The 23,258-nt window shown below is 50.8% G+C and overlaps 1 long non-coding RNA gene across 1 annotated transcript; it reads left to right on the top strand.

Moving 5' to 3' along the window:
• Positions 1–16,077: 16,077 nt before the first annotated feature.
• LOC147647826 (uncharacterized) lies at positions 16,078–22,094 on the top strand. Its single transcript, XR_015281351.1, has 3 exons — positions 16,078–16,117; positions 19,544–19,645; positions 22,048–22,094. It is a non-coding gene; the product is annotated as an uncharacterized LOC147647826 (long non-coding RNA).
• The last annotated feature ends 1,164 nt before the right edge of the window (positions 22,095–23,258 follow it).

Below are 23,258 nucleotides of genomic sequence, written 5' to 3'. Positions count from 1 at the left end.
GGGGGGAAAAACCGGGAAAAATGGGGGAAAAAAAAAGGGGGAAATTGGGGAAAAAATGGGGGGAAAATTGGAGAAAAATGGGGGGAAAACCAGGGAAAAATTGGGGAAAAATGAGGGAAAAATTGGGAAAAAAAATGGGAAAAATGAGGGAAAAATGGGGGGAAAAATCGGGAAAAATTGAAAAAAAATGGGGGGAAAATGGGGGGAAAATGGGAAAAAAATGGGGGGAAAATTGGAAAAAAACCACAGGAAAAATGGGGAAAACCGGGAGAAAAGTTGGGGGGAAACAGGGGAAAAAATGAGGAAAAAACGCGGGAAAAAATGGGGGGGAAAGCGGGAAAAATGGGGAAAAAACCGTGGGAAAAATGAGGGGAAAAAATGGGGAAAAAATGGGGAAAAATGGGAAAAATGGCTCCCAGTGCTCCCAGTTCATCCCAGTCCATCCCAGTCCCCCCCAGTCCATCCCAGTTCCCTCCCAGTCCATCCCAGTCCCTCCCAGTCCATCCCAGTTCCCTCCCAGTCCCTCCCAGTTCATCCCAGTCCCCCCCAGTTCATCCCAGTCCCTCCCAGTCCATCCCAGTCCATCCCAGTTCATCCCAGTCCCTCCCAGTCCATTTCCAGTCTCTCCCAGTCCATCCCAGCGCTCCCAGTAACGGCTCCCAGTCGCTCCCAGTTCATCCCAGTCCATCCCAGTCCCTCCCAGTGCTCCCAGTAGTGGCTCCCAGTCTCCCCAGTCGCTCCCAGTCCCTCCCAGTCCCTCCCAGTCCCTCCCAGTCCATTCCCAGTTCCCTCCCAGTGCTCCCAGTAGTGGCTCCCAGTCTCCCCAGTCGCTCCCAGTCCATCCCAGTCCATCCCAGTTCATCCCAGTCCATCCCAGCTCCCTCCCAGTTCCATCCCAGTCCATCCCAGTCCATCCCAGTCCATCCCAGTCCATCCCAGTTCCCTCCCAGTCCCTCCCGGTCCATTCCCAGTTCCCTCCCAGTCCATCCCAGTCCCTCCCAGTCCCCCCCAGTCCCTCCCAGTCCCTCCCAGTCCATCCCAGTCCCTCCCAGTCCCTCCCAGTCCATCCCAGTTCCCTCCCAGTCCATCCCAGTCCCTCCCAGTTCTCCCAGTTGGGGGCGGGGCGTTCCCGGGGTGGGGGAGGGGTTGGGGTTTCTCTCCGCTCTCCCTCACTCGGGCCCCGCTCGCGCCGGGGCCGCCACGTCCCGCGCCTGTCGCGACAGCGGCGCCTCTGTCGCGACATCGCGGGGCCCTCCCGGGGCTCTCCCGTTGCCTCTATCGCGATATCCCGGGGCTGTCCCGGGGCTCTTTAGGGGCTCTCTCGCCGCTTCTATCGCGACATCGCGGGGCCTCCCGGTGTCTCTATCGCCGCCTCTGTCGCGACATCGCGGGGCTCTCTCGGGGCTCTCCCGCTGCCTCTATCGCCGCCTCTGTCGCGACATCCCGGGGCTCTCTCGGGGCTCTCCCGCCGCCTCTGTCGCGATATCGCGGCTCTGTCGCGACCCCGCCATGGCCCCCCCCCCGCTGCTGCCGCTGCTGCTGCTGGCGGCGCTGGGAATCGCGACAGCGACAGAGCCAGGTGGGACTGGGGGGGACTGGGAGGGACTGGGATGGACTGGGATGGACTGGGGGGGACTGGGAGCCGTTACTGGGATGGACTGGGATGGACTGGGGGGGACTGGGATAAACTGGGATGGACTGGGATGAACTGGGAACCGTTACTGGGAGCACTGGGAGCAACTGGGGAGACTGGAACGGGGAACTGGGAGCACTGGGAGAGACTGGGAGCTGTTACTGGGAGCACTGGGAGCACTGGGATGGACTGGGGGGGGACTGGGAATGGACCGGGATGGACTGGGATGAACTGGAATGAACTGGGAGGGACTGGGGGGGGCTGGGAACCGTTACTGGGAGCACTGGGAGCAACTGGGGAGACTGGAACGGGGAACTGGGAGCACTGGGAGAGACTGGGAGCAGCTACTGGGATGGACTGGGATGGACTGGGGGGAACTGGGAGGGACTGGGAGCACTGGGAGTGACTGGGAGCCGTTACTGGGATGAACTGGGAGCACTGGGAGTTACTGGGATGAACTGGGAGCACTGGGACAGACTGGGAGCCGTTACTGGGATGAACTGGGAGCACTGGGAGTTACTGGGAGCACTGGGACAGACTGGGAGCCGTTACTGGGAGTGACTGGGATGAACTGGGAGCACTGGGAGTGACTGGGAGCCGTTCCTGGGATGGACCGGGATGAACTGGGAGCACTGGGACGGACTGGGAGCCGTTACTGGGAGTGACTGGGATGAACTGGGAGCACTGGGAGTTACTGGGAGCCGTTACTGGGATGAACTGGGATGAACTGGGATGGACTGGGAGCACTGGGATTTACTGGGAGCCGTTACTGGGATGGACTGGGATGAACTGGGAGCACTGGGAGTTACTGGGAGCCGTTACTGGGATGAACTGGGAGGCAGAACAGGGGGGATACTGGGACTGAAACTGGTTTATACTGGTCCATACTGGTTTAGACCGGTTTATAGCACTTTATACTGGTTTATACTGGTTTATAGCACTTTATACTGGTTTATACTGGTTTATACCAGTTTATACTGGTTTATACCGGTTTATTCTGGTTTATACCGGTTTATACCGGTTTATACTGGTTTATACTGGTTTGTACTGGTCCATACTGGTTTATACTGGTTTATACCGGTTTATACTGGTCTATACTGGTTTATACCGGTTTATACTGGTCTATACTGGTCTGTACTGGTCCATACTGGTTTATACTGGTTTATACCGGTTTATACTGGTCTATACTGGTTTATACCGGTTTATACTGGTCTATACTGGTCTATACTGGTCTGTACTGGTCTATACTGGTCCATACTGGTTTATACTGGTTTATACTGGGAGCGGGAGCTGCCTGGGGCCCGGCTGGACCCCCTGGCATGGCTGGAACTGGGACAGACTGGGACAGACTGGGACAGACTGGGACAAACTGGGACAAACTGGGACAAACTGGGACAAACTGGGACAAACTGGGACAAACTGGGACAAACTGGGATAAACTGGGATAAACTGGGATAAACTGGGATAAACTGGGATGAACTGGGATGAACTGGGATGAACTGGGAGGGGATTTTATGGGAATTTTTTGGGAATTTTGGGGTGAAAATCGGGAATTTTGGGGGAAATTTGGGAATTTTGGGGTCCAGGAGGACCCGAGGGGGACCCGGGAATTCCCGGGAATTTTGGGGGGGGGGAAATTTGGGAATTTTGGGGGAAAATCGGGAATTTTAGGGGGAAAATCGGGAATTTTGGGGTGAAAAATGGGAATTTTGGGGTGAAAATCGGGAATTTTGGGGTGAAAATTGGGAATTTTGGGGGGAAAATTGGGAATTTTGGGGGGAAAATTGGGAATTTTGGGGTGAAAATTGGGAATTTTTGGGGGGAAAATCGGGAATTTTGGGGTGAAAATTGGGAATTTTGGGGTGAAAATCGGGAATTTTGGGGTGAAAATCGGGAATTTTTGGAGAAAATGGGGAATTTTGGGGTGAAAATCGGGAATTTTGGGGTGAAAATTGGGAATTTTTGGAGAAAATCGGGAATTTTGGGGAGAAAATTGGGAATTTTAGGGGGAAAATCGGGAATTTTGGGGGGAAAATCGGGAATTTTGGGGTGAAAAATGGGAATTTTGGGGGGAAAATCGGGAATTTTGGGGTGAAAATTGGGATTTTTGGAGAAAATCAGGAATTTTGGGGGGAATTTTGGGGGTGAAAATCGAGAATTTTGGGGGGAAAATCGGGAATTTTTGGAGAAAATCGGGAATTTTGGGGTAAAAAAAAAAACCCGGGAATTTTTAAGGAGCCATCCAGGAATTCCGGGGTCTCCAAAATCCCGGGAATCCCCTGAAAATTCCCAAAAAAAACCCAAAAAAAACCCCAAGAATTTTTTTTAGGGATTTTTTTTATTTTTTAGGGAATAAATCCATTTTTGAGGTATAAAATTCCCCCAAAAAAAAAAAAAACCGGGAATTTTTAGGATTTTATCCCAAAAAAAAAATTCCAGGAGGTCCCGGAGGTCCCGACGGACCCGGAGGGGGGAGGGGAAGGAGAATTTGGGAATTTTTAGAATTCCAGGAAAATAAAAAAAAAAAACCGGGAGAAGAAAAGGCCCCTCTGTGGCCGCCCCTCCCCCACCCCCAGCCGCAGAAATTTGGGAAAAATCCCGCGGGAAATGAGGGGGGGGGGGAGGGGGGATTTGGGGTTTTTTTGGGAATTTTTGGGGTTTTTTGGGAATTTTTTAGGGGGAGTTTTTGGGGATTTTTTAGGGGGATTTTTTGGGATTTTTTGGTGTTTTTTTGGGATTTTTTTGGGACTTTGGGGGGATTTTTTGGGATTATTTGGGGGATTTTTTGGGATTTTTATGGGAATTTTTAGGGGATTTTTTTTTATTTTCTGGGAATTTTTAGGGGAGTTTTCAGGAATTTTGGGGGGGATTTTTTGGCTTTTTTGGGGATTTTGGGAGTATTTTGGGGGGGGATTTTTTAGGGGATTTTTTGGGAATTTTTAGGGGGATTTTTTGGGAATTTTTTGGTATTTTTTGGGGATTTTTTTGGGATTTTGGGGGGGATTTTTTGGGATTATTTGGGGGATTTTTTTGGGATTTTTATGGGAATTTTCAGGGGATATTTTTTTTTATTTTTTGGGAATTTTTAGGGGAGTTTTCGGGAATTTTGGGGGGGATTTTTGGGGATTTTTTTGGAATTTTGGGAGTATTTTTGGGGGGGATTTTTTAGGGGATTTTTTGGGATTTTGGGGGGGATTTTTTGGGATTTTTTGGGGATTTTTTTGGGATTTTGGGGGGGATTTTTTTGGATTTTGGGGGGGATTTTTTGGGATTTTTATGGGAATTTTCAGGGGATTTTTTTAAAATTTTTTGGGAATTTTTAGGGGAGTTTTTGGGAATTTTGGGGGGGATTTTTGGGGATTTTTTTGGAATTTTGGGAGTATTTTGGGGGGGGATTTTTTAGGGGATTTTTTGGGAATTTTTAGGGGGATTTTTGGGGATTTTTTGGGATTTTTTTGGGATTTTTTTTGGATTTTGGAGGGGATTTTTTGGGATTATTTGGGGGATTTTTTGGGATTTTTATGGGAATTTTCAGGGGATTTTTTTTTTATTTTTTGGGAATTTTTAGGGGAGTTTTCGGGAATTTTGGGGGGGATTTTTGGGGATTTTTTTGGAATTTTGGGAGTATTTTTGGGGGGGATTTTTTAGGGGATTTTTTGGGAATTTTTAGGGGGATTTTTTGGGATTTTTTTGGGATTTTTTGGGGATTTTTTCGGGATTTTGGGGGGGATTTTTTGGGATTATTTGGGGGATTTTTTGGGATTTTTATGGGAATTTTTAGAGGATTTTTTTTTTATTTTTTGGGAATTTTTAGGGGAGTTTTCAGGAATTTTGGGGGGGATTTTTGGGGATTTTTTGGGAATTTTGGGAGTATTTTTGGGGGGGATTTTTTAGGGGATTTTTTGGGAATTTTTAGGGGGATTTTTTGGGAATTTTTTGGTATTTTTCGGGATTTTTGGGGGGGATTTTTTGGGATTATTTGGGGGATTTTTTTGGATTTTTATGGGAATTTTTAGGGGAATTTTTTTTATTTTTTGGGAATTTTTAGAGGAGTTTTCGGGAATTTTGGGGGGGATTTTTTGGGGATTTTTTGGAATTGTTTGGGATTTTGGGGGGGATTTTTTTTGACTTTTGGGATTTTTTAGGGGATTTTTTGGGAATTTTTAGGGGGATTTTTGGGGATTTTTTGGGAATTTTGGGGAATTTTTGGGGTTTTTTGGAATTTTTGGGGGGGAGTTTTTGGGGATTTTTTAGGGGGATTTTTTTGGGATTTTTTGGGGGATTTTGGGGGGGGATTTTTGGGATTTTGGGGGATTTTTTTGGGATTATTTGGGAATTTTTAGGGGATTATTTTTTTGGGGGGGGAATTTTTGGGGGGGATTTTTGGGAATTTTGGGGGGGATTTTTTGGGAATTTTTGGGGTACTTTTGGAATTGTTTGGGATTTTTGGGGGGGAATTTTTTTGACTTTTGGGGTTTTTTTGGGAATTTTTGGGGGGATTTTTTGGGATCTCTTGGGGGGATTTTTTGGGAATTTTCTAGAGGGATTTTTAGGCATTTTTTAGGGTGATTTTTTGGGATCTTTTGGGAATTTTTAGGGGGATTTTTGGGGATTTTTTGGGGGGGAGTTTTTGGGAATTTGGGCGGATATTTTTTTGATTTTTTAGGGGGAATTTTTGGGAATTTTTGGGGAATTTTTTAGGATTTTTTTTTTATATTTTGGGGATTTTTTTAGGGGTTGTTTTTGGGAATTTTGGGAGGTTTTTTTTTTTATTTTTTTGGGGGGAATTTTTTGGGAATTTTTGGGACTTCAGGAGGAATTTTGGGGTGAATTCCTGGGGGATTTTTCCAGGGATTTGGGGGGGGATCCCAGTAACTCCCAGTAACTCCCAGTGGCTTCCAGTGGATCCCAGTGGCTCCCAGTGGATCCCAGCCCATCTCATTCCCCGTTTTCCCCTCCCCCAGCTCCGGGCCGGGATTTGCTGCGGCTGCTCCCGGCCGGATTCCGGAAGGTTCCGGGGCCCTGTCCCGGCTCCGTCGCTTTCCGCCTCAGCCGGGGGGTTCCCGTCGGGATCGGGATCGGGATCGGAGCCCCCGCCCGGGAGCTGCTGCCTGGTGAGCGCCGGGATCCGCCCGGATCCAGCGGGAATCCATCCCGGGATCCAGCGGGAATCACAACGGGATCCGCCCCGGATCCAGCGGGAATCCATCCCGGGATCCAGTGGGAATCACAACGGGATCCGCCCCGGATCCAGCGGGAATCCATCCCGGGATCCAGCGGGAATCCATCCCGGGATCCAGCGGGAATCACAACGGGATCCGCCCCGGATCCAGCGGGAATCCATCCCGGGATCCAGCGGGAATCCATCCCGGGATCCAGCGGGAATCACAACGGGATCTGCCCCGGATCCAGCGGGAATCCACCCCGGGATCCAGCGGGAATCCACCCCGGGATCCAGCGGGAATCCGCCCCAGGATCCAGCGGGAATCCACCCCAGGATCCAGCGGGAATCCGCCCCGGGATCCATCAGGAATCCAGCCCGGGATTCACCCCGGATCCGTCGGGAATCCACCCCGGATCCAGCGGGAATCCACCCCAGGATCCGCCCCCGGGATTCACCCGGATCCATTGGGAATCCACCCTGGGATCCAGCAGGAATCCACCCCGGGATTCACCCCGGATCCGTCGGGAATCCACCCCGGATCCATTGGGAATCCACCCCGGGATCCAGCAGGAATCTGCCCTGGGATCCACCCGGATCCATTGGGAATCACAACGGGATCAACCCCGGATCCATCGGGAATCCACCCCGGGATCCACCCCGGGATCCACCTGGATCCATCCCAGCGGGAATCCACCCCGGATCCAGCCGAATCCACCCCGGGATCCATCGAGGATCCGCCCCGGGATCCATTGGGAATCTGCCCCGGAAACCGCCCCGGATCCATTGGGAATCACAACGGGATCCACCCCGGGATCCATCGGGAATCCTGACCAGGTCAACCCCAATCCATCGGGAATCCCGACCGGATCCACCCCGGGATCCCAAATCCATGGAAAACCCATTGGGATTGGGCCCTGGGATCCTGAATCCATCGGGAATCCCAACGGGATCAGCCCCGGGATCCCGAATCCATGGAAAACCCATTGGGATTGGTCCCCGGGATCCCAAATCCATCGGGAATCCCGACCGGATCCACCCCAGGATCCCAAATCCATGGAAAACCCATTGGGATTGGGCCCTGGGATCCTGAATCCATCGGGAATCCCAACGGGATCAGCCCCGGGATCCCAAATCCATGGAAAACCCATTGGGATCAGCCCAAATCCATGGAAATCCCGATGGGATCGGCCCCAAATCCATGGAAATCCCAACAGGATCGGTCCCGGGATCCTGAATCCGTGGAAATGCCAATGGGATCGACCCCTGGATCCCGAATCCATCGGGAATCCCGACCGGATCCACCCCAAATCCATGGAAATCCTGACGGGATTGACCCCAAATCCATGGAAATCCCGACGGGATCGGCCCCGGGATCCCAAATCCATGGGAATCCCGACGGGATCGGCCCTTGGATCCCGAATCCATGGAAATCCCGACGGGATCGGCACCCGGATCCCGAATCCTGAATCCCAAACCCCGATCCCAAATTTCAAACCCTGATCCCAAATTCCCAAATCCCAAATCCCCAAATCCCCGAATCCCAAATCCCAAATCCCAAACCCCAATTCCTGATCCCAATTCCCATTTCCAAATTCCCAATTCCAAATTCCCAGTTCCCAATTCCCAGTTCCGAGTTCCCAAAATTCCGATTCCCAAATCCCAAAATTCCCAGAATTCCCAAATCCCCCCCCAGGCCCGTTCCCTTTGGAATTCTGTCTCTCAACTCTGCTCCATCCCGATTCCCAATTCCCAATATTCCCAGAATTCCCGGCGTTCCCGACATTCCCAGGTCCATTCCGGTTGGAATTCTCCGTCTCGGCCGTGTTCCGTTGGGATCCCCAATATTCCCAATTTTCCTGATATTCCCAACATTCCCGACATTCCCAACATTCCTGACATTCCCGACATTCCCAATTCCCAACATCCCCAATATTCCCAGAATTCCCAACATTCCCAATTCCCAACATTCCCAGAATTCCCAGAATTCCCGGCATTCCCGACATTCCCAGGTCCGTTCCCGCTGGAATTCTCCGTCTCGGCCGTGTTCCGTTGGGATCCCAAATATTCCCAATATTCCCAATTTTCCTGATATTCCCAACATTCCCGACATTCCCAGAATTCCCAGAATTCCCGGCATTCCCGACATTCCCAGGTCCGTTCCCGCTGGAATTCTCCGTCTCGGCCGTGTTCCGTTGGGATCCCCAATATTCCCAATTTTCCTGATATTCCCAATTCCCAACATTCCCAACATTCCCAGAATTCCCGGTAAACATTCCCGACATTCCCAGGTCCATTCCGGTTGGAATTCTCCGTCTCGGCCCTGCTCCGTTGGGATCCCCAATATTCCCAATTTTCCTGATATTCCCAACATTCCCAACATTCCCAACATCCCCAGAATTCCCGGCATTCCCGACATTCCCAGGTCCGTTCCCGTTGGAATTCTCCGTCTCGGCCGTGTTCCGTTGGGATCCCCAATATTCCCAATTTTCCTGATATTCCCAATTCCCAACATTCCCAATTCCCAATATCCCCAGAATTCCCGGCATTCCCGACATTCCCAGGTCCATTCCCGCTGGAATTCTCCGTCTCGGCCCTGCTGCGTTGGGATCCCCAATATTCCCAATATTCCCAATTTTCCTGATATTCCCAATTCCCAACATTCCCAACATTCCCAGAATTCCTGATAAACATTCCCGACATTCCCGACATTCCCAGGTCCATTCCCGCTGGAATTCTCCGTCTCGGCCCTGCTCCGTTGGGATCCCAAATATTCCCAATATTCCCAATTTTCCTGACATTCCCAATTCCCAACATCCCCAACATTCCCAGAATTCCCAGAATTCCCAACATTCCCGACATTCCCAGGTCCGTTCCCGCTGGAATTCTCCGTCTCGGCCCTGCTCCATTGGGATCCCCAATATTCCCAATATTCCCAATTTTCCTGATATTCCCAACATTCCCGACATTCCCAGAATTCCCGACATTCCCGACATTCCCAGGTCCATTCCCGTTGGAATTCTCCGTCTCGGCCGTGTTCCGTTGGGATCCGTCGCCCCGTTCCCGTTCCCAATTCCCAACATCCCCAACATTCCCAGAATTCCAAACATTCCTGACATCCCCAACATTCCCGGCATTCCCGACATTCCCAGGTCCGTTCCCGCTGGAATTCTCCGTCTCGGCCCTGCTCCGTTGGGATCCCAAATATTCCCAATATTCCCAATTTTCCTGATATTCCCAACATTCCCGACATTCCCAGAATTCCCAGAATTCCCGGCATTCCCGACATTCCCAGGTCCGTTCCCGCTGGAATTCTCCGTCTCGGCCGTGTTCCGTTGGGATCCCCAATATTCCCAATTTTCCTGATATTCCCAATTCCCAACATTCCCAACATTCCCAGAATTCCCGGTAAACATTCCCGACATTCCCAGGTCCATTCCGGTTGGAATTCTCCGTCTCGGCCCTGCTCCGTTGGGATCCCCAATATTCCCAATTTTCCTGATATTCCCAACATTCCCAACATTCCCAACATCCCCAGAATTCCCGGCATTCCCGACATTCCCAGGTCCGTTCCCGTTGGAATTCTCCGTCTCGGCCGTGTTCCGTTGGGATCCCCAATATTCCCAATTTTCCTGATATTCCCAATTCCCAACATTCCCAATTCCCAATATCCCCAGAATTCCCGGCATTCCCGACATTCCCAGGTCCATTCCCGCTGGAATTCTCCGTCTCGGCCCTGCTGCGTTGGGATCCCCAATATTCCCAATATTCCCAATTTTCCTGATATTCCCAATTCCCAACATTCCCAACATTCCCAGAATTCCTGATAAACATTCCCGACATTCCCGACATTCCCAGGTCCATTCCCGCTGGAATTCTCCGTCTCGGCCCTGCTCCGTTGGGATCCCAAATATTCCCAATATTCCCAATTTTCCTGACATTCCCAATTCCCAACATCCCCAACATTCCCAGAATTCCCAGAATTCCCAACATTCCCGACATTCCCAGGTCCGTTCCCGCTGGAATTCTCCGTCTCGGCCCTGCTCCATTGGGATCCCCAATATTCCCAATATTCCCAATTTTCCTGATATTCCCAACATTCCCGACATTCCCAATTCCCAATATCCCCAGAATTCCCAGAATTCCCAGAATTCCCGACATTCCCGACATTCCCAGGTCCGTTCCCACTGGAATTCTCCGTCTCGGCCGTGTTCCGTTGGGATCCGTCGCCTCATTCCCGTTCCCGTTCCCAATTCCCAACATCCCCAGAATTCCCAGAATTCCAAATATTCCCGACATTCCCGACATTCCCAACATTCCCGACATTCCCAGGTCCGTTCCCGCTGGAATTCTCCGTCTCGGCCGTGTTCCGTTGGGATCCGTCGCCCCGTTCCCGTTCCGGTTCGGGTTGGGGTTCCCGGTTCCGGTTGCTGTCGGTCCTGGACGGGTCCGGGATGAGGATCCTGGAGCTGGAGCTGGGATCGGATCCCGCCCTCCTGATCCGGGGTCGGAGATTCCCGATCCAAAGGGATCCGCGGCCGGGAATGCGGCTGGACGATGGGCGGTGAGCGGGGGAGGGGCGGGAATTCCCTTGGGAATTCTGGGGGGGAGGGGCTGGGAATTCCCGGGGGGGGAGGGGTGGGAATTCTGGGGGGGAATCCCTTGGGAATTCTGTGGGGGAGGGGCGGGGAATTCCCCAGAGGGGGAGGGGATGGGAATTCCCGGGGGGGGGGAGGGGCGGGAATTCTGTGGGGGAGGGGCTGGAATTGCGGGGATCCTTCAGGAATTCTGTGGGGGAGGGGCTGGGATGGGGGAATCCCTTGGGAATTCTGTGGGGGAGGGGTTGGGACTGGGGGAATCCCTTGGGAATTCTGTGGGGGAATCCCTTGGGAATTCTGTGGGGGAGGGGATGGGAATTCTGTGGGAGAGGGGCTGGAATTGCGGGGATCCTTCAGGAATTCTGTGGGGGAGGGGTTGGGATGGGGGGATCCCTTGGGAATTCTGTGGGGGAGGGGATGGGAATTCCCGGGGGGGAGGGGTTGGGATTGGGGGAATCCCTTGGGAATTCTGTGGGGGAGGGGCTGGAATTGCGGGGATCCTTCAGGAATTCTGTGGGGGAGGGGCGGGAATTCTGTGGGGGAGGGGATGGGAATTCCCGGGGGGGGGAGGGGTGGGAATTCTGTGGGGGAGGGGTTGGGATGGGGGAATCCCTTTGGGAATTCTGTGGGGGAGGGAATTCTGTGGGGGAATCCCTTGGGAATTCTGTGGGGGAATCCCTTGGGAATTCTGTGGGGGAGGGGTTGGGATTGGGGGAATCCCTTGGGAATTCTGTGGGGGAGGGGCGGGGGGTGGGGAATCCCTTGGGAATTCTGTGGGGGAGGGGCTGGGATGGGGGAATCCCTTGGGAATTCTGTGAGGGAGGGGCTGGGAATTCCCTGGAGGGGGAGGGGTGGGAATTCTGGGGGGGGAGGGGTTGGGATGGGGGAATCCCTTGGGAATTCTGTGTGGGGGAGGGGCTGGAATTCCTGGGGGGGGAGGGGCTGGGATTGGGGGAATCCCTTGGGAATTCTGTGGGGGAGGGGTTGGGATTGGGGGAATCCCTTGGGAATTCTGTGGGGGAGGGGCTGGAGTTCCCGGGGGGGAGGGGTTGGGATGGGGGAATCCCTTGGGAATTCTGTGGGGGAGGGGATGGGAATTCTGTGGGGGAGGGGCTGGAATTGCAGGGATCCTTCAGGAATTCTGTGGGGGAGGGGCGGGAATTCTGTGGGGGAGGGGATGGGAATTCCCGGGGGGGGGAGGGGTGGGAATTCTGTGGGGGAGGGGTTGGGATTGGGGGAATCCCTTGGGAATTCTGTGGGGGAGGGGTTGGGATTGGGGGAATCCCTTGGGAATTCTGTGGGGGAGGGGCTGGGAATTCCTGGGGGGGAGGGGATGGGATGGGGGCATCCCTTGGGAATTCTGTGGGGGAGGGGCTGGGAATCCCCTGGAGGGGGAGGGGTGGGAATTCTGTGGGGGAGGGGTTGGGATTGGGGGAATCCCTTGGGAATTCTGTGGGGGAGGGGCTGGGGGTGGGGAATCCCTGGGAAACCCAACCCATGATCCCAAAAATCCTTTGGAAACTCAATGGGATCATCCCAGGGATCCCAAAAACCTTTCCCAACCCATCCATGGATTCCCAAATCCCTTGGAAAACCCAACGGGATCATCCCAATGATCCCAAAAACCTTTCCCAACCCATCCATGCATTCCCGAATCCATTGGAAAACCCAACCACGGATCCCAAATCCCTTGGAAAACTCATCCATGGATTCCAAATCCCTCTCCCAACCCCTCCATGGATCCCAAATCCCTTTTCCAACCCCTCCATGGATCCCGAATCCCTTGGAAAACCCAACCATGGATCCCAAATCCCTTGGAAAACTCATCCATGGATTCCAAATCCCTTGGAAAACTCATCCATGGATCACGAATCCATTGGAAAACCCAACTGGTTCATCCCAATGACCCCAAATCCCTCTCCAAACCCATCCATGGATCCCAAATCCATTGGAGAACTCAACCATGGATCCTGGATCCCTTGGAAAACCCAACGGGATCATCCCAACGATCCCAAATCCATTGGAAAACCCATCCATGGATCCCGAATCCCTCGGAAAACCCAACCACGGATCCCAAATCCCTTTTCCAACCCCATCCATGGATCCCAAATCCCTTGGAAAACCCAACGGGATCATCCCAACCATCCCAAATCCTTTTTCCAACTCCTCCAATGACCCCAAATTCCTCAGAAAACTCATCTCTGGATCCCGAATCCCTTTCCAAACCCATCCCTGGATCCCAAATCCCTTTCCAAACCCCTCCCTGGATCCCAAATCCCTTTCCAAACCCATCCCTGGATCCCAGATCCCTTTCCAAACCCATCCCTGGATCCCAGATCCCTTTCCAAACCCATCCCTGGATCCCAAATCCCTTTCCAAACCCATCCCTGGATCCCAAATCCCTTTCCAAACCCATCTCTGGATCCCAGATCCCTTTCCAAACCCATCCCTGGATCCCAAATCCCTTTCCAAACCCATCTCTGGATCCCAGATCCCTTTCCAAACCCATCCCAACGATCCCGAATCCCTTTCCAAACCCATCCCTGGATCCCGGATCCCTTTCCAAACCCATCCCTGGATCCCGGATCCCTTTCCAAACCCATCCCAACGATCCCAAATCCCTTTCCAAACCCATCCCTGGATCCCAAATCCCTTTCCAAACCCATCCCTGGATCCCAAATCCCTTTCCAAACCCATCCCTGGATCCCGGATCCCTTTCCAAACCCATCCCTGGATCCCAAATCCCTTTCCAAACCCATCCCTGGATCCCAAATCCCTTTCCAAACCCATCCCTGGATCCCGGATCCCTTTCCAAACCCATCCCTGGATCCCAAATCCCTTTCCAAACCCATCCCTGGATCCCAAATCCCTTTCCAAACCCATCCCTGGATCCCGGATCCCTTTCCAAACCCATCTCTGGATCCCAGATCCCTTTCCAAACCCATCCCAACGATCCCGAATCCCTTTCCAAACCCATCCCTGGATCCCGGATCCCTTTCCAAACCCATCCCTGGATCCCGGATCCCTTTCCAAACCCATCCCTGGATCCCAAATCCCTTTCCAAACCCATCCCTGGATCCCGGATCCCTTTCCAAACCCATCCCTGGATCCCAAATCCCTTTCCAAACCCATCCAAACGATCCCAAATCCCTTTCCAAACCCATCCCTGGATCCCAAATCCCTTTCCCAACCCATCCCTGGATCCCGAATCCCTTTCCAAACCCATCCCTGGATCCCAAATCCCTTTCCAAACCCATCTCTGGATCCCAGATCCCTTTCCAAACCCATCCCTGGATCCCAAATCCCTTTCCAAACCCATCCCTGGATCCCAAATCCCTTTCCCAACCCATCCCTGGATCCCGGATCCCTTTCCAAACCCATCCCTGGATCCCAAATCCCTTTCCAAACCCATCCCTGGATCCCGGATCCCTTTCCAAACCCATCCCTGGATCCCAAATCCCTTTCCAAACCCATCCCTGGATCCCGGATCCCTTTCCAAACCCCTCCCTGGATCCCAAATCCCTTTCCCAACCCATCCCTGGATCCCAAATCCCTTTCCAAACCCATCCCAACGATCCCAAATCCCTTTCCAAACCCATCCCTGGATCCCAAATCCCTTTCCAAACCCATCCCTGGATCCCGGATCCCTTTCCAAACCCATCCCAATGATCCCAAATCCCTTTCCAAACCCATCCCTGGATCCCGGATCCCTTTCCAAACCCATCCCTGGATCCCAAATCCCTTTCCAAACTCATCCCTGGATCCCGGATCCCTTTCCCAACCCATCCCTGGATCCCAAATCCCTTTCCAAACCCATCCCTGGATCCCAAATCCCTTTCCAAACCCATCCCTGGATCCCGGATCCCTTTCCAAACCCATCCCTGGATCCCGGATCCCTTTCCCAACCCATCCCAACGATCCCAAATCCCTTTCCAAACCCATCCCTGGATCCCGGATCCCTTTCCCAACCCATCCCTGGATCCCAAATCCCTTTCCCAACCCATTCCTGGATCCCAAATCCCTTTCCAAACCCATCCCTGGATCCCAAATCCCTTTCCAAACCCATCCCTGGATCCCGGATCCCTTTCCAAACCCATCCCTGGATCCCGGATCCCTTTCCAAACCCATCCCTGGATCCTGAATCCCTTTCCAAACCCATCCCTGGATCCCGGATCCCTTTCCAAACCCATCCTTGGATCCCAGATCCCTTTCCAAACCCATCCCTGGATCCCAAATCCCTTTCCAAACCCATCCCTGGATCCCGGATCCCTTTCCAAACCCATCCCTGGATCCCAAATCCCTTTCCCAAACCCATCCCTGGATCCCAAATCCCTTTCCAAACCCATCCCTGGATCCCAGATCCCTTTCCCAACCCATCCCTGGATCCCGGATCCCTTTCCAAACCCATCCCTGGATCCCGGATCCCCGGGAATCCTCCCCATTCCGTGTTTTCTCCCCTCCCGCCTCAGGTGGCACCGGCTGTGGTGGGCGGTGTCCCTGGGACGCTCCGGATCCACTTCCGCTTCCGGTTCCGCTTCCGGTTCCGCTTCCGCTTCCGGTTCCGCTTCCGGTTCCGCTTCCGGTTCCGCTTCCGGTTCCGGTTCCGGTTCCGTCTCCTTTTCCCTGGATTGCGGCCCCGGGCGGCCCCGGCCCCTCCCCCACCCCGCCCCTCCCCCCACGCCCCGGCCACGCCCCCGGAGCCTCGTCCTGGCGCCGGGATTCCAGGTGAAAATTCCCGGGAAATCGGCGGCAATGGGAATTGAGGGCGGGAATTCTGGAATCTGGGAATTTTGGGAATTTTATGGTGGGAATTTTGGGAATTTTGGGTGGGAATTTTGGGAATTTTGTGGTGGGAATTTTGGGAATTTTGGGGGGAATTTTGGGGGGGAATTTTGGGAATTTTGGGGGGAATTTTGGGAATTCTGGGTGGGATTTTGGGAATTTTGGGAATTTTGTGGTGGGAATTTTGGGAATTTTGTGGGTGGGAATTTGGGAATTAATTTGGGTGGGAATTTTGGGTGGGAATTTGGGAATTTTGGGAATTTGGGGTGGGAATTCCAGGTGGGAATTTGGGGTGGGAATTTTGGGAATTCTGGATGGGAATTTGGGAATTTTGTGGGTGGGAATTCGGGAATTTTGGGGGGGAATTTTGGGTGGGAATTTTGGGAATTTTGGGGGGGAATTTTTGGAATTTTGTGGTGGGAATTTTGGGAATTTTGGGAATTTTGGGGTGGGAATTCCGGGTGGGAATTTGGGAATTTTGGGAGGGAATTTTGGGCAGGAATTTTGGGAATTCTGGGTGGGATTTTGGGAATTTTGAGTGGGAATTTTGGGAATTCTGGGTGGGAATTTGGGAATTTTTTTGGGTGGGAATTTTGGGAAAGAATTTGGGAATTTTGGGAATTTTGGGGTGGGAATTCCAGGTGGGAATTTGGGGTGGGAATGGGAGAGGTTTGGGTGGGAATTTGGGAATTTGGGTGGGATTTTGGGAATTCGGGTGGGAATTTTGGGAATTTTGGGAGGGAATTTGGGTGGGAATTTGGGGTGGGAATTTTGGGAATTTTGGGTGGGAATTTGGGTGGGAATTTGGGAATTTTGGGTGGGAATTTGGGGAGGGAATTTGGGAATTTTGGGAATTTTGGGGTGGGAATTCCAGGTGGGAATTTGGGGTGGGAATTTTGGGAATTTTAGATGGGAATTTGGGAATTTTGGGGGTGGGAATTTGGGAATTTTGGGTGGGAATTTGGGAATTTTGGATGGGAATTTGGGAATTTTTTGGGTGGGAGTTTGGGAAGTTTTTTGGGTGGGAATTTTGGGTGGGAATGTGGGAATTTTGGGAATTTGGGGTGGGAATTTGGGAATTAATTTGGGTGGGAATTTTGTATGGGAATGTCGGAATTTTGGGTGGGAATTTTAGGAATTTTGGGAGGGAATTTTGGGAGGGAATTTTGGGAATTTTGGGCAGGAATTTTGGGAATTTTGAGGTGGGAATTTTGGAATTTTGGATGGGAATTTGGGAATTTTGTGGGTGGGAATTCGGGAATTTTGGGTGGGAATTTTGGGGGGGAATTTTGGGAATTTTGGGGGGGTATTTTTGGAATTTTGTGGTGGGAATTTTGGGAATTTTGGGAATTTTGGGGTGGGAATTCCGGGTGGGAATTTGGGAATTTTGGGTGGGAATTTGGGAATTTTGGATGGGAATTCCAGGTGGGAATTTGGGATGGGAATGGGGGAGGTTTGGGTGGGAATTTGGGAATTTTGGGAATTCTGGGTGGGATTTTGGGAATTTTTTGGGTGGGAATTTTGGGAATTTTGTGGGTGGGAATTTGGGAATTTTGGGTGGGAATTTGGGGAGGGAATTTGGGAATTTTGGGAATTTTGGGGTGGGAATTCCAGGTGGGAATTTTGGGTGGGAATTTTGGGAATTCTGGATGGCAATTTGGGAATTTTGTGGGTGGGAATTTGGGTATTTTGGGTGGGAATTTTGGGAATTTTGAATGGGAATTTGGGAGGGAATTTGGGAATTTTGGGTGGGAATTTGGGAATTTTTTGGGTGGGAATTTTGGGTGGGAATGTGGGAATTTTGGGAATTTTGGGAATTTTGGGGTGGGAATTCCAGGTGGGAATTTGGGAATTTTGGGAGGGAATTTTGGGTAGGAATTTGGGAATTTTGTGGATGGGAATTTGGGAATTCTGGGTGGGAATTTGGGAATTTTGGGGTGGGAATTTGGGAATTTTTTGGGGTGGGAATTTGGGAATTCTGGATGGGAATTCTGGATGGGAATTTGGGAATTTGGGGTGGGAATGGGGGGATTTGGGATGGGAATTTTGGGTGGGAATTTTTGGAATTTGGGGGTGGGAATTTTGGGAATTTTGGGTGGGAATGGTGAAATTCCCGTTGGGAATCATAAAATTCCGGCCCCAAAACCCCCCCAAATCCCCCCAAAACCCCTCCAGGACCCCCAAAAATCCCTCAAAACCCCCCAAATCCCACCCAAATTTGGGGTGATCCCCCCAAAATCTCCCCAAAACCCCCCCAGGACCCCCCAAATTCCCCCCAAATTCGGGTTCACCCCCCCAAAAACCCCTCCAGGACCCCCAAAATTCCCTAAAATCCTCCCAAATTTGTGGTGATCCCCCCAAAATCTCCCCAAAACCCCCCAGGACCCCCCAAATTCCCCCCAAACCTCCCCCAAATTTGGGGAGACCCCCCAAAAACCCCTCCAGGACCCCCCAAAATCCCTCAAAACCCCCCCAAATTCGGGTTCACCCCCCCAAAACCCCTCCAGGACCCCCCAAAATTCCCTCAAAACCCCCCAAATCCCCCCAAATTTGGGGTGATCCCCCCAAAATCTCCCCAAAACCCCCCCAGGACCCCCCAAATTCCCCCCCAAATTTGGGGAGACCCCCCAAAAACCCCTCCAGGACCCCCAAAATTCCCTAAAATCACCCCCAAATCCCCCCCAAATTTGGGGTCACCCCCCCAAAACCCCCCCAGGACCACCCAAATCCCCCCCAAACCTCACCCAAATTTGGGGAGACCCCCCCAAAAACCCCTCCAGGACCCCCCAAAATCCCTCAAAACCCCCCAAATTCGGGTTCACCCCCCCAAAACCCCTCCAGGACCCCCCAAAATTCCCTCAAATCCCCCCAAATCTGGGGTGACCCCCCCAAAACCCCCCAAAATCTCCCCCAAATTTGGGGAGACCCCCCAAAAACCCCTCCAGGACCCCCAAAAATCCCCCCCAACCCCCCCAAATCTGGGGTGACCCCCTCAAAACCCCCCAAAATCACCCCCAAATTTGGGATCACCCTCCCAAAACCCCTCCAGGACCCCCAAAATTCCCTCAAATCCCCCCAAATTTGTGGTGATCCCCCCAAAATCTCCCCAAAACCCCCCCAGGACCCCCCAGATTCCCCCCAAATTTGGGGTCACCCCCCAAAAACCCCTCCAGGACCCCCAAAATTCCCTAAAATCCCCCCAAATTTGTGGTGATCCCCCCAAAATCTCCCCAAAACCCCCCCAGGACCCCCAAAATTCCCCCCAAATTTGGGGAGACCCCCCCAAAAACCCCTCCAGGACCCCCCAAAATCCCCCCCAACCCCCCCAAATTTGGGGTGACCCCCCCTAAAACCCCCCCAAAATTCCAGGGGGACATCCAGGAGCTTCGGATCTTCCCGGAATTCCGACCCCCCCCCAAATCCTGCGGGGGCTGCGGAGAATTTGGGGGGACCCCCCCGGAGCGGCTCCAGGTGAGACCCCAAAATTTGGGGATTGGGGATTTGGGGACCCCAAAATTTGGGGGTGGGGACCCCAAAAATGGGGAGGGGACCCCAAAATTTAGGATGGAGACCCCAAAATTGGGGAAAAAAACCCAAAATTTGGGGAAAAAATCCCCAAAACTGGGGGAAAAAACAAAAATTGAGGGAGGGGACCCCAAAATTTGGGGAAAGAAATCCAAAATTTGACGTGGAGACCCCAAAATTTGGGGAAAATCCCAAAAATTTGGGGAAAAAAACCCCAAAATTGGGAGTGGGGACCCCAAAATTTGAGGAAAATCCCAAAAATTTGGGGAAAAAACCCCAAAATTGGGAATGGGGACCCCAAAATTTGAGGAAAATCCCAAAAATTTGGGGGAAAAAACCCCAAAATTGGGAGTGGGGACCCCAAAATTTGAGGAAAATCCAAAAAATTTGGGGGAAAAAACCCCAGAATTGGGAGTGGGGACCCCAAAATTTGAGGAAAATCCAAAATTGGGAAAAAACCCCAAAATTTGGGGAAAAAAAATCCCAAAATTGGGGAAAAAAACCCCCAAAATTGGGGGTGGAGACCCCAAAATTTGGGGAAAATCCCAAAAATTTGGGGGAAAAAACCCCAAAATTTGGGAAAAACCCCAAAATTTGGGGAAAAAAACCCAAAATTTGAGAAAAAAACCCCTAAATGTGAGGAAAAAAATCCCAAAATTGGGGAAAAAAATCCAAAAATTGGGGAAAAACCCCAAAATTTGGGGAAAAAAATCCCAAAATTAGGAAAAAACCCCAAAATTTGGGGGAAAAAAATCCCAAAATTGGGGAAAAACCCCCAAAATTGGGAGTGAGGACCCCAAAATTGGGGAAAAACCCAAATTTTGAGGGAAAAAAACCCCAAAATTGAGGGAGGGGACCCCAAAATTTGGGGAAAAAACCCCAAAATTGTGGGTGGAGACCCCAAAATTGTGGGAAAATCCCAAAAATTTGGGGAAAAAACCCCAAAATTTGGGAAAAACCCCAAAATTTGGCGTGGGGACCCCAAAATTGGGGAAAAAAAGCCCAAAATTTGGGAAAAAACACCCAAAATTTGAGGAAGAAACAGCAAAATTGGGGAAAAAACTCAAAATTTGAGGAAAAAACTCCCAAAATTGGGAAAAAACCCCAAAATTTGGGGAAAAAACCTAAAATGTGAGGAAAAAACTCCCAAAATTGGGGGTGGGGACCCCAAAATTTGGGAAAAACCCCCAAAATTGGGGAAAAAAATACCTAAATTGGGGAAAAAAAACTCCCAAAATTGGGAGTGAGGACCCCAAAATTGGGGAAAAACCCAAATTTTGAGGGAAAAAAACCCCAAAATTGAGGGAGGGGACCCCAAAATTTGGGGAAAAAACCCCAAAATTGTGGGTGGAGACCCCAAAATTGTGGGAAAATCCCAAAAATTTGGGGAAAAAACCCCAAAATTTGGGAAAAACCCCAAAATTTGGCGTGGGGACCCCAAAATTGGGGAAAAAAAGCCCAAAATTTGGGAAAAAACACCCAAAATTTGAGGAAGAAACAGCAAAATTGGGGAAAAAACTCAAAATTTGAGGAAAAAACTCCCAAAATTGGGAAAAAACCCCAAAATTTGGGGAAAAAACCTAAAATGTGAGGAAAAAACTCCCAAAATTGGGGGTGGGGACCCCAAAATTTGGGAAAAACCCCCAAAATTGGGGAAAAAAATACCTAAATTGGGGAAAAAAAACCCCAAAATTGGGAGTGAGGACCCCAAAATTGGGGGAAAACCCCAAATTTTGAGGAAAAAAACCCCAAAATTGGGGGTGAGGACCCCAAAATTTGGGGAAAAACACCAAAATTGTGGGTGGAGACCCCAAAATTTGGGGAAAATCCCAAAAATTTGGGGGAAAAAACCCCAAAATTGGGGAAAAACCCCAAAATTTGGCATGGAGACCCCAAAATTGGGGAAAAAAGTCCAAAATTTGGGAAAAAAACCCCAAAATTTGAGGAAGAAACAGCAAAATTGGGGAAAAAATTCCCAAAATTGGGGAAAAAACCCCAAAATTTGGGGGAAAAAATCCCAAAATTGGGGAAAAAAGCCCAAAATTTGGGGGAAAAAAATCCCAAAATTGGGAAAAAACCCCAAAATTTGGGGAAAAAACCCCAAAATTTGGGGAAAAAAACCCCAAAATTTGAGGAAGAAACACCAAAATTTGGGAAAAACCCAAAATTTGAGGAAAAAACCCCCAAAATTGGGAGTGGAGACCCCAAAATTTGAGGAAAAACCCCAAAATTTTGGGGTTAAAATGAGGAGATTTTCCGGAATTTTTTGGTTTTTTTTTTTTCCCAAATTTTTGGGATTTTTCCCCAAATTTTTTGGGGTCTCCCCAAATTATTTTTGTCCCCCCCAGAGGATGCAGAACACGGCCCCGGCCCCCGGGACCCCCCCAAATTTGGGGTACCCCAAAAACAGCTACCGGCAGGTAGAGGGGGAGGGGCGAGACCCCCCCAAAATCCGGGAATTTGGGGGGGAAAATGGGAATTTTGGGGGGAAAAATGGGAATTTGGGGGGGATTTTGGGAATTTTGGGGGAAAAATGGGTGGAAAAATGGGAATTTTGGGGGGATTTGAAGGGAAAAAAGGGGATTTTGGGGAAATTTGGGGAATTTTGGGGGGATTTGGGAGGAAAAATGGGAATTTTTGGGGAAATTTGTGAATTTTGGAGGGATTTGGGGGGAAAAATGGGAATTTTGGGGGGAAAAATGGGAATTTTGGGGGGAAAATTGGGAATTTTGGGGGGAAAATTGGGAATTTTGGGGGAATTTTGGGTGGAAAAATGGGAATTTTGGGGGATTTGAAGGGAAAATGGGAATTTTGGGGGGATTTGGGGGGGGAAATGGGAATTTTGGGGGAAAAATGGGAATTTTGGGGGGATTTGAGGGAAAAATGGGGATTTTGGGGGGATTTGGGGGAAAAATGGGAATTTTGGGGGGAAAAATGGGAATTTTGGGGGGATTTGAAAGGAAAAATGGGAATTTTGGGAGGATTTGGGGGGGAAAATGGGAATTTTGGGGGAATTTTGGGAATTATGGAGGGATTTGGGGGGGAAAATGGGAATTTGGGGGGATTTGGGGGAAAAAATGGGAATTTTGGGGGGATTTTGGGAATTTTGGGGGAAAAATGGGTGGAAAAATGGGAATTTTGGGGGGATTTGAAGGGAAAAAAGGGGATTTTGGGGAAATTTGGGGAATTTTGGGGGGATTTGGGAGGAAAAATGGGAATTTTTGGGGAAATTTGTGAATTTTGGAGGGATTTGGGGGGAAAAATGGGAATTTTGGGGGGAAAAATGGGAATTTTGGGGGGAAAATTGGGAATTTTGGGGGGAAAATTGGGAATGTTGGGGGAATTTTGGGTGGAAAAATGGGAATTTTGGGGGATTTGAAGGGAAAATGGGAATTTTGGGGGATTTGGGGGATTGGAATTTTGGGGGGAAAAGGGGAATTTTGGGGGGATTGAAGGAAAAGATTTGGTTTGGGAATTTTGGGGGGATTTGAGGGGGAAAATGGGAATTTTGGGTTTTGGGAATTTTGGGGGATTTGGGAATGGGATTTGGGGGTTTGGG

Source organism: Cyanistes caeruleus, chromosome 33 (assembly GCF_971803275.1).
Source record: "Cyanistes caeruleus chromosome 33, bCyaCae1.hap1.1, whole genome shotgun sequence".
Lineage (NCBI taxonomy): Eukaryota > Metazoa > Chordata > Aves > Passeriformes > Paridae > Cyanistes > Cyanistes caeruleus.
The sequence above is the reverse complement of the archived record's forward strand: the minus strand, read 5'-3'. Positions and strand labels throughout refer to the sequence as shown.